The following is a 14,857-nucleotide window of genomic DNA, read 5'->3' as shown; positions in this document are numbered from 1 at the left end:
CAGAGAGATGAATGTGTTGGAAAATTTTCTCCTTTTATCTGTATAACCTTGCAAGCAAAGTCCCCCTTCTTTCTGCAAGTGTGAGACAATTATCTCGAGGAATGTTGATGGTGCATAGCGTTGCTTGATTAAGAGCCACGCTTCAAAATGGTAAGCCAGGAACACTGTAATCAGCACACCATATGCTTTTACTATTGCACTGAGGCCTCACATTTATATATTTTTATTTCACTATTGCCCTTGTTCAAGGGTTGTGGCTTGTTCGTGTGCAGTGCTACCAACCCTTCTCGGTTTATATCTGGGGATTTTTGTCTTTTTCATTATTCTGATATTTCCCTTTGGGTATTTGATATTGTGTGAGTATCCTAGGACAAGCTGGCAGCATATTCTCACATGTGGGGACGTCATCCATGGAGCCCAATATGGAGAGTGCTAAAGTGTACTGTCACTTTAACTTCTACGAAGCTTCGAGACTGCCTGCACCGCACATGTGCAAGTGCCTTCCTGCTCGACATCGGCTCGTGATACCTCAGTTCTTCGTTTTCCGTGGTGCAGAGTTGTGTCTGGACTTGTCCAAATGAGTTTGCTTTCCCGCTTTTCAATTTTCTTTATACTTTGCCTTTGGGTTATTGGTACTTTTATTTTCTCAGTATAAGAGTTCTTTTTTGCTTAGTTACTATTCTTTTTCATTGAATTTTTCAACTTTATTTTTTTCTCTTTAGTTCGGGTCTTGTGCCCTTCAGTCATAGAACACGTCACATGTTTTTTTTTTTGTGGATGTAAAAATTGAGTCTTTTGACTTAGCTGCTAAAATTTTTCCTTCAATTTCAAAGCCTTCCAGTGGGTTCAAAAAGTGTACTCATTGTAACCGGGCTTTCTCCATCACTGATCCGCACAAGTGATGCATTCACTGTCTTGGGCCAGAGCATTGAGTGGACTCTTGTATCTGCTGTCTTCACGCTGCAAAAGCTTTCCCTTAAGGTAGAGAATGAAACGGGGACAAATTTTTCCCAGTCCCCACGGGAACTCATTTTCCCGTTCCGTCCTCGTGAGTTCTTTTCCTGTCCCTGCCCCATTTCTGCAAGCTCCGTCCTCATCTGCACAAGCCTCAAACGCTTTAAAATCATAAGTGTTTGAGGCTTAAGCTGTAAAGGCAGAGCTTACAGGAATTGGACAGGGACAGCGACAGTGACAAAACTCATGGGGACAGGACTGGAAAATTGAGTTCCTGTGTCATTCTCTACCTTAAGGCTCGACGTCTCCAGCAGAATAAACTTTTTGGGGAACTGTCGACATCCATGTTTTCAGAGGACAAGACTAAATCATCGGTACTGGCATCGGGTAAACTTACTAAGAGGCAATCTTCATTGCAACCAGTTTCGCAGGCGTCTTCTGCATTGAGTCCCTTGATGCTTGCCAAGCGTCGACGCCACCATCATTCTCCATCGGTTGTTATAGGGGAAAACACCCTCCAGGGATTCAAAACAAGGTTGGACAAATTCCTGCTGAACCGGAATTTACGCAGGTAGGGTTGATCTCGGTTAGGGCTCTGGTCTTTGACCTGGGGGCGGACGCGGGAGCGCACTGCTGGGCGTGATGGACCACTGGTCTGACCCAGCAGTGACAATTCTTATGTTTTATGTTCTTAAAGCTGGATGTCTTTTTGACTGTTGACTCAATCAGCAAGGTGTTGGAACTATGGTTTATCAAAATCCACACAAGACTGAACTCCATACAAAGTCAACTTTCTTAGGAGTCACTGGAAGCGAAAGTGGGATCTCCCAACATTGTTTCCTTTAGCAGATGGTGAAACGGCAATTTGAAAAAGCCCTCAAGTACCTCATTATAGTCTAAGGCATCAAGCAGTTCCACTCTCAGTTCTGAATCTGTTTCCATCTTTATTGGCAGAGTTTTATCCATCTGCCTTATAAACTTAATAAAGGATAAGCTCACAGGGGGAGATCTGCGCCTTGGCGGAGGAGGAGATGAATCAGATGAAATTCCACAGGACTCAGGAACAGATAATTCAAGCTTAGGATCAGTAACATTGTGTATAGAGAGATCTGAATCCAACTGCCCAACTCCTGGTGACTCCCTATAGGAAACAGGAGAAGGAGCTCTGTGCTTATCACATTGAGGAGTATGGCAGCAATGGGAGCGCTTTCCCTACCTTGGAGAGGGTGAACAACCTGTCTTTATCTACTAAGTCTATTCCCTTCAGTATCTTGAATGTTTCTATCATGTCCACTCTCAATCTCCTCTTTTCGAGGGAGAAGAGGCCCAGTTTCTCTAATCTGGCGCTGTATGGCAACTTCTCCAGCCCCTTAACCATTTCAGTTGCTCTTCTCTGGACCCTTTCGAGTAGTACTGTATCTTTCTTCATGTACAGCGACTAGTGCTGGACGCAGTATTCCAGGTGAGGACATACCATGGCCTGGTACAGAGGCATGATAACCTTCTCCGATCTGTTCGTGATCCCCTTCTTAATCATTCCTAGCATTCTGTTCGCCCTCTTCGCTGCTGCCACACATTGCGTGGATGGCTTCATCAACTTGTCAACCAGTACTCCCAAGTCTCTTTCCAAGTCTCTTTCCCAAGTCTCTCCAAGTACTGCCCCGGACATCCTGTATTTGTGTATGAGATTTTTGTTACCGACATGTATCACCTTACATTTATCCACGTTGAGCCTCATTTGCCATGTTGCAGCCAATTTCTCGAGTGTGTTTATGTCCTGTTGCAGGTCTTTGTAATCCTTCTTTGTCTTCACTACTCTGAATAGCTTCGTATCATCTGCAAATTTAATAACCTTGCTTGTCGTACCAATTTCCAGGTCATTTATAAATATGTTGAAGAGCACGGGTCCAAGCACCAAACCCTGCGGCACTCTGCTCATGACGCTTTTCCAATCCGAGTATTGTCCATTTACCCCCACTCTCTGTTTCCTATCCTCCAACCGGTGTTTTATCCACATGAGTATGTCACCTTTGATTCCATGGCTCACAATTTTTCGTAGTAGTCATTCATGCGGGACCTTGTCAAACGCCTTCTGAAATCCAGATATACAATGTCGACCGGCTCACCCTTGTCTATCTGCCTGTTTACTCAAGCAAGTTCATCAAGTTTCCAAGTTTATTAGTTTTTAATATCCCGACCATCAAGCAAATGTCTGGCCGGTTAACAATGTTTTGTAGAGGCTAAAAAATATTATAAAATAATGTGAACGTATATGACATAGACTAGACAAACTGGAAGGTGAGGAAAATAAGGGAAGGAGGGGAGAAGTTACATAATTTAGTGAAGAAGGAGAAAGTGGGGAGGGGATAGAACGTGAGGAATGGGGTAGCATTGTTGCTGCAGATACTTATTCGCAGTAGTAGACAGAAAAAGTGAGAGTGGGAAATAAATAGGAGAAATATTTAAGAGAAGAAAGAGAGTGATTTATATTCAACCGAAGGCATCTTGAAATAAGAAAGTCTTTAAGCCGGTCTTGAATTTGATTAGATTTTGTTCGTCCCATAAATATTGTGGGAGAGAGTTCCATAGTGTGGGTGCAGTTACTGCAAAATTAGTTTTTCGGGTGTAATAGAATTCTTTTAAAGAAGGAATGAAAAGAAGTTTTTGATCAGAGGATCTTAAAGTACGAGGGGAGCATTGTGGAATTAGTAGTTTATCAAGGAAAAGTGGTTGATGGAAAAGTTTAATTTTAAAGGAGAGTAAGATGATTTTGTAAGTGATGCGATGTGTGATGGGGAGCCAATGAGCTTCTTTAAGAAGAGGAGTAACATGTTCGAATTTACCTTTTTTGTATATTAATTTTATTGCAGAATTCAAGCAAGATCTCCCTTTGCTGAAGCCATGCTGGCTGGTCCTCATCAAATTGTGTCTGTCAAGGTGATCAATGATGCGGTCCTTTATCAGCGCCTCTACCATCTTTCCCGGTACAGAGGTCAGATTCACCGGTCTGTAGTTTCCCGGATCTCCTCTTGAACCTTTCTTGAAGATCGGCGTAACGTTCGCCACTTTCCAGTCTTCCAGAATCCTTCCTGATTTGATCAACAGATTGACTATCAGTTGAAGCAGTTCAGCTATAGTCCCTTTCAGTTCCTTGATTACCCTCGGATTGATACCATCCGGTCCCGGGGATTTATAAGTTTTAAGCCTATCAATCTGCCTGCATACCTCTTCGAGACTGACTGTCAACCCTGTCAATTTCCCATCTTCGTTTCCCGCATATATCCTGTCAGCTTCCGGTATGTTGTGTATACCCTCTTCGGTAAATACAGATGCAAAAAATGTGTTCAGTTTGTCGGCGATAGCTTTGTCATCCTTTAGCACTCCCTTTATTCTGTGGTCATCCAACGGCCCCACCACTTCCTTCGCGGGTCGTCTCCCCTTAATATATCGAAAGAACGGCTTGAAGTTTTTCGCCTCTTTGGCTATTTTTTCCTCATAGTCTCTTTTGGCCCCTCTTACCACCTTTGGCACCTTCTTTGATGCTGTTTGTGCTTTTTCCAGTTTTCATCCATTTTTGACTTTTTTCCATTCCTTAAAGTCTTCTTTTCTCTGTTTGCTTCCTTCACTGCTCCAGTGAGCCACGCCAGTTCCTTGTATTTTTTCCTCTTGGATCCCTTGTTGATATGTGTTATATATAGATTTTGTGCCTCGGTGACCATGTCCTTAAAAAGGGACCATGCTTGCTCTAGTGTTTTTACAGTGCTTATCCTTTTCTTAATCTTCTTCCCCACCATGAGTCTCATCCCTTCGTAATCCCCTTTACGGAAGTTCAGTGCCGTGGCTGTCGTTCTGGATTGATGTTTTGCCCCTGTGTCCAGGTCGAAGCGGATCATATTATGATCACTGGTTCCCAGCGTCGCCTCTACTTCTACATCTTGCACCAGTTCTCGTAGTCCAGAATTGCATTTCCTCTCATATTTTCCTTGACAAGTTGTTCCAGGAAGCAATCGCCCACAGCATCCAGGAACTTGGTCCCCCTACTGCAGCCGGAGGTGCCTAGGTTCCATACTATCCCCGGATAATTGAAGTTGCCCATGATAACTGCGTTGCCTCCCTTGCAGTTGCATTTAATCTTGTCCGTCATCTCTCCATCAATTTTTTCAGACTGTCCTGGAGGTCGGTAGTAGATGATGATCTTCGTTCCTGTTCCATTTGTTTCCGGAATTTTTACCCATAGAGACTCTAACTTATTCTTTGTTTCCGGTGTGCTCTCTCCAGTAGACTCAATTCCCTCTTTGACGTATAAGGCAATGCCCCCACCTTTTTTGACCCACCCAATCTGGCAGCACAGTGTCCCAGACATTTTCCTCATGTTTCTGTGATGCTGATGATGTCAAGGTTATCTTTTTGTGCCATAGCTTCTAGTTCACCCATCTTATTCCTTAGGCTCCTTACGTTCGTGTACATACACTTGAGTTTGCAGCCTGTTACTTTCTTGCATTTCCTTCCCTCTTGTGTCCCTTTTGATCTGTCAGAATTTCTGTCTTGCCTATGATCCGATGAGTCTTCCCCGATATCTTCCTGCACGGTATCCTCTGGGTATACCGGTTCCTGATCCATCGACTCTCTTTCGACTGTCGGCTTTCCCCATCTTCCTAGTTTAAAAACTTCTCAATTTCTCTCTTGATGTTGCTTGCAAGTAGCTTCGTTCTGTCTCCGCTGAGGTGGAGTCCATGCTTCCTGAATAACTTGCTCTTTCCCCAGAATGTTGTCCAGTTGCGCACGAAGTGGAATCCTTCTTCTTCACACCAGCGCCTCATCCATACGTTGACTCCTTGCAGTTCCATCTGCCTCTTCTCATCGGCCCTGGGTACTGGCAGGATCTCTGAGAATGCTACTCTCGGCGTTCTGGTCTTTAGCTTCCTTACTAGCATCCGGAACTGATCCTTCAGTCCTTCTCTGCTGTAGTTCCTGTTGCTCATGTTGTTTGTCCCCACATGGATCACCACCGCCGTATCTTCTTCTTCCATGCTGTCGATGCAGCTCACTATGTCATCTATCTTGGCTTCCGGTAGGCAGGTCACCAGCTGATCCTTTCTTCCTCCTGCTATGTGGCTTTCATCTTGTCTGATGATGGAGTCCCCCACGACGATCACTGTCCTCTCTGTCTTCTCTTGTCTCTCCAGCCGCAGGTCCGTGTCCATGGTGTATGTCCATTTCTCCAGCCGTAGGTCGGTGTCCTCGGTGCACTTCCATCTTCCCTCTACCTGGTGTTGGCTTGCATTGGACTCGTCTTCCTGTGGGTTCCCTCCGCTGTTTCCAGGCATCGCTGTTGTGTCACCCATTTCTTCCATGTGGTTGTCCTCCAGGTGGTGATTGTGGGTGTATCTTGGCAGTTCCACTGTTGCTTGTGATTTTCCATGGCCTCCCTGTATGCCTCCTCGATGAACTTCTCTAACTCCCGGACTTCTTCCTCAAAGGTTTCCTCTGTCTTGAAGTTTTCTGCCTCTCTGTCCTCCTCCTCCACTGCTCGAAGTGCTTCTAGTTCCAGTATTCTGCCTTCCAGGAATCTAACTTATTTCTTCAGGCCTTCCAATTCTTTGCATCGAGTGCATACATAAGACCGACTCTTAGAGGGGAGGTAGTCGTGCATATAGCAAACGGTGCAGAAAACTGGGTAGCTCAACATCCTGTTTCTGTCTGCTTCTTCCATTGCTGTTCGCTTGTTGGTCTGTTGTCTGAAGTGGTGTCTCCTTGCTTGGTTGTTTCTTGAGTGTCCTCTGAGTCTGCTGCGGTTTCCCTCTGCTCTGTTTGCTTGTGTGTCCTCTATGTCTGCTGCAGTTGCCCTCTGCTCTGTTTGCTTGTGTGTCCTATGTGTCTGCTGCGGTTGCTCTCTGCTCTGTTTGCTTGTGTGTCCTCTGTGTCTGCTGCGGTTGCCCTCTGCTCCGTTTGTTTGTGTGTCCTCTGTGTCTGCTGCGGTTGCAGTCTACTCTGTTTGCTTGTGTGTCCTCTGTGTCTGCTGCGGTTGCCCTCTGCTCCATTTGTTTGTGTGTCCTCTGTGTCTGCTGCGGTTGCCGTCTACTTTGTTTGCTTGTGTGTCCTCTGTGTCTGCTGCGGTTGCCCTTTGCTCTGTTCACTTGTGTGTCCTCGGTGTCTGCTGCGGTTGCCCTCTGCTCTTCTATGCAGTGACTCTTTCCTCCTTAAGGCCCTTCGCAAAGGCGCTCTCTGGCCCCTCCCCTTTTAAGAGGGAGCTCCGGTAGATGATGTTGGGGGTGGGCGGAGCTAACTCTCGCCGCTGCCCTTGCTCTATCCTGCCTTCTGCTCCTGCTTCCCTTCTCTCCTGCTTTTCTCCTCTGATCCTCTCCTGCTTTTCTCCTCTCCTAGCTCCTTTACAGAGCCTCTAGCTCAGCGCCGTTGACCCCTCTCCTTTTAAGGGGGAGCTCTGGTAAATGACATCGGGGCTGGGCAGACCTAACTCACCGCTGCCCTTGCTCTCTCCTGCCTTCTGCTCCTGCTTCCCTTCTCTCCTGCTTTTCTCCTCTCCTGTCTCCTAGCTCCTTTATAGCACATATGCCAATGCACCACTAGGTAGAGAGGGCTGTACTTTAGATAAATTTGGGTACCACCTTTTTCAAAATGCTAGGCTTACTAGCCAGGTACCAAATTATAACTCACAAATTAGTACTTTGTGTCCTATATGATATAAAATATCTCAGATTATTTTCTGTGATTTAAGTGATGTGCTCAGTAACCACCACCGGTCATATTATAAAAGAATAAAGTGACCATGATATCATGGGAACCATCATTGCACATCTAGGTTCTCTATTCCTCCACTGAACCAGAAAAGCATTGCCGAATGGAAACCAGTGTTAATGTATAAATGCTAATGAACTTAAAAAAGAAATAACATCTGGTTTAGATGTTATATGCTGGTATGAGGCAATCGGGTCAAAAATCAAATAAGTGCTCTGTGATTTAAAAGTCCATTAAGGATCCTATAATTCCTCAGTTCATCTACGCCAATAATCCTTTCATTACTTTAAACAACTGGTCAAATATCTGGCTCATTTTGTACGATAAATTCCTTCCAATCAGCTGCCAAATTTTAAAGAAACCACTCACAATCTGCTGCAAACCAGAAAGTTCATGGTATGATCTGTTTTTGATGTGTTCGATGTCATCAGCCATGTTTATAGCCATGAGATGTTTAGCCTCGCTCAGAGTCTTGGACTTAGACCTTAATGTCCAAGATCGCCTGGTGAATATTCCATGCATAGGCAAGGAACACTTTGGAGACAAAGTGAAGGTAACTACACAGAAGTTTATCCATCATCAGCAGAGCATGACCACTCTAGCTTTGGCTAAGTCTTCCAAAGCTCAGCATTCAAGAGCATATCACTCAAAACAATAATACATATCTTATAAGAGGCACTACACTGTTACCTCCTCCTCTTCTAAGGCTCCAGCTTAAAAGAGATCTTGAACTCAGCGTTTCAAAAGGCTCAACCAACTATTCAACAAAAGTTTACACAGTCCTTTTGACACACTTCCAAAGGGCATAGCGATACTTTTTCCCCACTTTTCCCTCTCTTCAACCTATCTGAGGTCATCTCCTACTATACCAATGGACGCCTGGGTCTTGAAAGTCAAGAGGGCTACTCATCAAAACTCCTCCAAACAGCCCTCCAAGACTGTTATAATGTCTCTGTATCACTCCATGGTGCAACCTCATCTGGAGTATTGCGTTCAATTCTGGTCTCCTTATCTCAAGAAAGATATAAAGGCACTAGAAAAGGTTCAAAGAACAGCAACCAAGATGATAAAGGGGATGGAACTTCTCTCGTATGAGGAAAGATTAAAAAAGTTAGGGCTCAGCTTGGAAAAGAGACGGCTGAGGGGAGATATGATTTAAGTCTACAAAATCCTGAGTGGAGCAGAACAGGTACAAGTGGATTGATTTTTCACTCTGTCAAAAATTACAAAGACTAGGGGACGCTTGATGAAGCTACAAGGAAATACTTTTAAAACCAATAGGAGGAAATATTTTTTTCACTTAGAGAATAGTTAAGCTCTGGAAAGCATTGCCAGAAGTTGTGGTAAGAGCCTTAAACAAAGTAGCGTAGCTGGTTTTAAGGAAGGTTTGGACAATTTCCTGGAGTAAAAATTCATAATCTTTTATTGAGATAGACATGGGGGAAGCCACTGCTTGCCCTGGATCGGTAGCATGGAATGTTTTTACTCCTTGGGTTTTGACCAGGTACTAGTGACCTGGATTGGCCACTGTGAGAACGGGCTACTGAGCTTGATGGACCATTGGTTTGACCCAGTAAGGCTGTTTTTATGTTGAAAGAATGAACAATCTATTCTAGTGTGATAGATACTTTATTCCTGAATCTTTGGGTAGTCAATCCCTTATAAGAATTCTTGTAGAGACCCTCATTAGCATTCTTTTGCTCCGCAGTCCCACTACTGACGAGATGGTAGGAGCCTGTCTTTTCTAATCATGTTTATTTTTAATTAAATTCATTTTTTTTTTTGTTGACCATTTGTGAGGCTTTTTAGTGCAGCAGAGATACCCAATCTTGAGGCACCTCTGGCTGTGGGAAAGCGCAGACTCTGAGATTGAGAGTCTACTTCCAAGGGGGAGATTGATTTGCAGTGCACCCACTTGGACAACCTGCACTAAAAGTTTGGGGGCAATTTTTCCAGGATTGAGGCTAACTGCTTTCCTCTTCCGCAATAGGGACACTCCAATCAACATCCAGCATGTTAAAATCACCTATTAATAAAACTTCCCCTTTTTTAGATATATTCTGAATGTCTACTATTAAATCTCTGCCTACTTATTCTGTCTGTGAAGAAGGCCTGTATATCACACCAATGTAAATATATTTACCATTCCCTCTTTCAAAATTGATCCACAGTGCCTCTTCCTTGCCCTGCAGATTCTGCAATTGTGTGGCTTTAATATGATCTTTAACATATAATGCTACTTTCCCTCCTTTTCTTCCTACCCTGTCTTTCCTGAACAGATTATAGCCCAGAATAACTACATCCCAGTTATGGTTCTCCGTGAACCACGTCTCCGTGATCACCACTATATTCAACTCATCTTCTTCCATCACAGCTTCTAGATCCAGAATCTTGTTTCCCATACTTCAAGCATTAGTATATACTGCTTTCCAGACATTGCCCCCTTTTGCCATCCTTGTAGAGGTATTTAGTGATTTACGTACCTGAGGGCTTATACTCACCCAGAGGCTTTGATCACACTGCCCCATTACTTCTAGTTTAAAGTCCTCTTCAGTAGATTAGCCAGCCTGCTGCCAAAGACATTTCTTCCCTTCTTTGATAGATGCACACCATCCCTGCTCAGCAGCCCTTGAAAAATCATCCCATGGTCCACGTGGCCAAAACGCTCTCAACAACACCATCAACCTAGCCACACATTCATCTCCAAGATGTGAGCTTCTCTGCCCTGGACTTTACCCTCGGCAATGAGTATGGACGAGAATACAACCTGTGCACCTGACTGCTTCACCTTCTCTCCCAGAGCCACAAAGTCACTTTTGATACATTTGCAGGGGTACCTGGCAGTATCATTAGTGCCAACATGGATGATCAGCATCGAATAATAGTCATCAGGCTTGATGAATCTTGCCAAGTTCTCCTTACCATCTTGGATTTTGGCACCAGACAGACAGCATACCTCTCGTGACATCATGTCTGGTCTGCAGATGGATGCTTCTAAACCCCTCAGAAGGGAATTGCCATTACCTTATGCCTCCTAGTGGTTACAGATTTCAAGCTTTGGTCCTTCTTTTCTTTGGGATGTTCTCATCTCCTCCACTTCCAGGACAGCATATCTGTACTTCAGTTCAAGGGCGGGGGGGAATCACAGTACCAGTCTTGCGGTGTTCCATAATCTGAGTCCAGCTGTCTTCCCTCAGCACAGCCTCTTCTTCTCCACTATTGGAAATCTTTGACACCTCATGAACCATTTAATCGATGTACCTCTCATTCTCACGGATGCTTCTCAATCTTGTCACCTCCTCTTTCAGTTCTTTTACTTTTTCATGAGGGATTCAAGCTGAAGACATTGTACATGGAACTACTCCCTCTGTCTTGGTAACATTTTCTGTTCGAGGGAGAAGAGGCCCAGTTTCTCTAATCTTTCGCTGTACGGTAGCTCCTCCAACCCCTTAACCATCTTAGTTGCTCTTCTCTGGTCCCTTTCGAGTAGTACCGTGTCCTTCTTCATGTACGGCGACCAGTGCTGTACACAATACTCCAGGTGATGGCGCACCATGCCCGGTACAGCGGCATGATAACCTAGTTCAGCATTTTCCCAGAAATTCATCAGTTTGATGTGGAAGCACTCCAGGCACAGAACATGGGAACAAGATCTCCCAAAATGCTCCTGCTTCATAGGCTACTGCTGACTAGGACATGGGAGACATTACGGATGTGGATACAGATGATGATGAATCTCTCACTGTTCCCTTATTGTCTCAGGATGCACCCACCCTTGGGGAATGCAGGATTCCGGTCTGGTGCTTTGGAGCCCATACTGGCTCTTGATCTGGGGGATGATCCCACAGTTCTGCACTTATTCAAACCCGTGGCTCTACTGGATCTCATTTCTGAATCCCTTTGAGAGTTGAATTTGGATTCCCAACCGGTTCCTTCTACTTTCTCTCTAATGAGTGGTGTGAGCGTTCAGTCTTCTATATTTCCCTGGCATCCTGAAATCAGTGTCTTAGTCTCGGAGCAGTGGGATGCTCCAGAGGAGGGTCTCAAGGTAGAGAGAGCTATGACTTGACTGTATCCCATGGCACAGGAGTGCCATCAGCTGTTTACTCAGCCCAAGATGGATTCCTTGGTTGCACATGTTACAAAAAGCACCTCTCTCCCGAATGAGGGTGACATGGTGCTCAAGAATATACAAGATCGCCAAGTAAGTGTGGTCCTCCAGAGACCTTTTTGAGGCATTATCTTTGGGAGTCGAGGCAGACTTTGCCTTTGGGTCCTCAGCGCTACATGCTGGCGCAGTCATCATGTCCTAGATTTTTGGGACTGCTTTTGTATGTCCCACTTGTCCAAAATGACACACCTATAGCACTGGAAAAAGAGATTAGGTTTTTACCTTGCTAATATCTTTTCTAGTAGTTAGATGTGTCATTCTGGCCCCCTGCCCGGTCATTTCGTTCCTGCACCTGCCTACTGTCTTAACAAGAATGTTCTTCAGTTATGTTCTTGGAGGCCAGTTAGTATTACTAGTACACTTTGGGTTACTATTTGAGCTCCTTTATTGCTTCTGCTAGCATGTTTGCCACTCTGTTTGATTGTTCATGGTTCTTATGTTACTTTGATTGAACAGAAGAGACTTATTAGTTGGGGAAGTTTTCCCATATCCCTACTTCACCTAATTTTGGTGGAGCTCTTGCTTGGGGACTAACAGTAGGTGGCAGTAGAGCTCTCGCTGAAGTAGGAGGGATACAGAAAAATCTGAAGTGGATTCCTTTTTCAAAGGTTCGCAGCCATGGGGAGATTACTCTCTTGTCCAGAATGACACACCTATCTATTAGAGAAGATATTAGCAAGGTAAGAACCTAATCTCTTTATGCTTTTCAACATTGCAGGGACAAGGATGAAACTTGTCCCTGTGTCTTTCTCTACTCAGAGATTTCATGGTCTTGGTGGTAATGGTTCACGCATGGCTGTGGCTGCACAGTTGGTTGGATTTGGCCTTAAAGGCACATCTGAACAAGCTTCTCGTCTGGGGGTCATCACTATTTGGAGGGAATTTGGGGAATTCAGGCCACAAAGAAAAATTGTATTCCTTTATTAAAGGGCCTGGGGGCCACCCCCATCCAAAGGATTGAGAACATAAGAATTACCATACTGGGACAGACCGAAGGTGCATCAAGCCCAGTATCCTGTTTCCAACAGTGGCTAACCCAGATCCCAAGTACTTAGCTAGATCCCATGTAGTAAAATAGATTTTATACTGCTTATCTTAGGAATAAACACTGGATTTCCCCATGCCATCTCAATAATGGCCTATTGAAGCTGATTTCATTGGAGCAGGCATGGAGAGTCAGCCTCTTTCTCATTCCTGAAGTCACAGAAGACTCAGCTCTTTTATAGACCTGAAAACTCAAAGATGGAGGAGGTGCTGTTTGTTTGTGTTCCAAGGGGGGCCTTAGAGAGGAGCAGTAGCTCTCTCCAGAAAGTACAAGTAGAAGGCTGGCTTCACCTATTCTACTTAGAGAGGACCCAGGTAATCTTGGACCAATGGGTCTTCAAGATGGATCAACAGAGAGAGGTATGCCTTGATTTTTTTTTCCGATTCTTTTATGATGTCATTTTGTGGGTTGGCTGAAAAGAAATAAGTTGTCAATGAGATACTCCAGTATCTCCTCAGTTAGGAGTCATTAAGCTGGTTCTTCTAGAGCAGTGGTTCCCCCAACCATGTCCTGGAGGACCACCAGCCAATGGGGCTTTCAGGATAGCCCTAATGAATATGCATGAGAGAGATTTGCTTTAATGGAGGTGACAGGCATGCAAAACTGCCTCATGCATCCTGAAAAGTTGACTGGCTAGTGGTCCTCCAGGACATGGTTGGAAACCACTGTTCTAGAGGAACAGGGGCTGAGTGCTATTCCATATCCTTTTTGGCCAGGATATTGTTGGTCAGGCCGGTGGAGATTTTGACATCCTTCAAGCATACTTCCACATTGTAGCCAAGAAAGGGCACAGGCACTTCCTACCATTTTGTATCCTGGGCAAGCACATGCACTTTAGGATGCTTTCTTATGGTTTTGTAATAGCATACAGGATTATATCTAAGATCGTTGTGGTGACACTCTCTTTGCAGGGAAGGGGTAAGGAATTGCCCTTAAATAATTGTTTTAGACCAGTCCGGTGGATGAATCTCATTCAGCCCTGCCCAGGTGATCTGTCTGCTGGAGAGCTTCAGGGTTTTTTGAGGAACAGCATAACTGTCTGCTGGAGAGCTTCAGGGTTTTTTGAGGAGCAGCATAACGGTGGCATGTTTGAAGGCATTGGGTACGGTTGCAGTAGAGAGGGAAAGGTTGAGGATATGGCAGATAACAAGGATGATACTAGGAGAGATGTGATCAGTAGACGGAAGGGGATTGGAGGAACAAGTAGTGAGTTTGGAGGATGAGAGAAAATTTGTAGTTTCCTCTTCTATGATTTCAGAGAAGGAAGAAAAGACAGCATAGGTCGACAGAGGGTCAGCGGGAAAGACAGGAGGAGGGAGAGACAGGAGGCAATTCAGTTGATAATTCAAGATTAATTTTGTTAACCTTTTCATGGAAGGTATTCAACCATGGTCTGGGGAGAAAGTGAAAGAGGTGTCGTAGGTAAGGGCATTTTGAGTAGAGAGTTCAGCATGGCAAAAAGACGGTGAGAGTTGGATCCAAGAGAATCAGTCAAACAGGCAAAGTAGTCTTGTTTTGCAAGCGAAAGGGTAGATGGAAGGAGGTCAGTAGGAATTTGAAGTGAACAAAGTCAGCATGATTTTAGCCAGTGATGTTCCGCAGATCAGTTCCATCCATTGGTTCCATATTGGAATCCTAATCTTGTCCTATATGTTTTGGTGGGACCCCCTTTGAACTGTTGTGTTTTGGTACAGCATTTAAGCTTGAAAACAGTTTTACAGGTGGCTGTAGAGTTGCTATATCTTGTCTAGCAAACTTCTGAGTTGTAGGTTCTCTCTTGCAGAGATCCGTATTCCTTATTCACTTTGGACTATGTCTCTATACAGTTCCATCCAACTTATCTAAAGTGATTTTGCCCTTCCATCCCAAACAATTCATCTTCCTAATGCCTATTCTGGGTAAGAGAGGATTGAGTTATTGAAGACTGCACA

The 14,857-nt window shown here is 44.5% G+C and overlaps 1 protein-coding gene across 3 annotated transcripts in view; it reads left to right on the top strand.

The window, feature by feature from the left end:
* Positions 1-14,857, top strand: part of KAT6A (lysine acetyltransferase 6A) — a 408,346-nt gene that overhangs the window by 185,310 nt on the left and 208,179 nt on the right. The window lies entirely within an intron of this gene.

Source organism: Geotrypetes seraphini, chromosome 6 (assembly GCF_902459505.1).
Source record: "Geotrypetes seraphini chromosome 6, aGeoSer1.1, whole genome shotgun sequence".
Lineage (NCBI taxonomy): Eukaryota > Metazoa > Chordata > Amphibia > Gymnophiona > Dermophiidae > Geotrypetes > Geotrypetes seraphini.
The sequence above is the reverse complement of the archived record's forward strand: the minus strand, read 5'-3'. Positions and strand labels throughout refer to the sequence as shown.